The sequence below is a fragment of the Apis dorsata genome, unplaced genomic scaffold, assembly GCF_000469605.1.
Source record: "Apis dorsata unplaced genomic scaffold, Apis dorsata 1.3 scaffold_344, whole genome shotgun sequence".
Classification (NCBI taxonomy): Eukaryota; Metazoa; Arthropoda; class Insecta; order Hymenoptera; family Apidae; genus Apis; species Apis dorsata.
The window spans coordinates 36,408-37,106 of NW_006263611.1; the positions used below are offsets into that span (position 1 = coordinate 36,408).

At 51.2% G+C, this 699-nt stretch overlaps 2 protein-coding genes across 2 annotated transcripts in view; one reads left to right on the forward strand and one right to left on the reverse strand.

The window, feature by feature from the left end:
* Positions 1-699, reverse strand: part of LOC102680176 (DNA (cytosine-5)-methyltransferase 3C-like) — a 43,955-nt gene that overhangs the window by 18,869 nt on the left and 24,387 nt on the right. The gene's annotated exons all lie outside the window — the stretch shown is intronic.
* Positions 1-699, forward strand: part of LOC102673730 — a 34,406-nt gene that overhangs the window by 6,881 nt on the left and 26,826 nt on the right. The gene's annotated exons all lie outside the window — the stretch shown is intronic.

Sequence of the window (699 nt, forward strand, 5' to 3'; positions counted from 1 at the left end):
CTACGTCTTCTTTTCTCTTCCCATTCTTCTTTCCATCGCGCGACGAGTTTTCCTTTTCGATCCTTTCCTTCCCTCCCGTCGTCCAGTTTTTCGGGTCAAACGAGTCCTCGTTCTGGCCTCGTTTCCTCCCGAGAATCGCTTTTCGAAAATCGAGGCGTCCAGGATTTGGAGCGTGCAAGATTTTCGAAGCTATCGGGGCAAGAAGGAGGGGAGGGAGGAATGTTGGAGAAATCTTCGAAAATTCGTCGCTCGAAAGTGTTGAACTCGTCTTTCGTGGTCGTGGACGAACAAGGATGGTACGACGGTTGGCGACGTCGGTATCGCCGTTGTCGCCCCGTATTGTCGAGAGACGTGAAGGTCGATTTCGTTTCGTTTCGGTACGGTACGGTGCAGTCGCGACGCGTCGATAATTATCTGGCAACGAAATACGAGCGAAAAGAAGACGAAGGTCGGCTCGCGATTAGCGTGTGGCGTAGAGAGAGAGAGAGAGAGAGAGAGAGGAAGTGGAAGAGGAAGAGGAAAACGGATGATAGATGTTGATATTTCATTGACGAGTTATGCGCGAGGGGTTGAACGTGCGAGAAGAATGAAACGAGAGGGAGGCGAGAGGAGGGGGGAAGTTTAAAGCGTCGAATAGAAATTCGATTTATTGACTTTCGAAGTCACTCTCCCTTTTTTTCGCGGAGGTCGCGCGGCGGG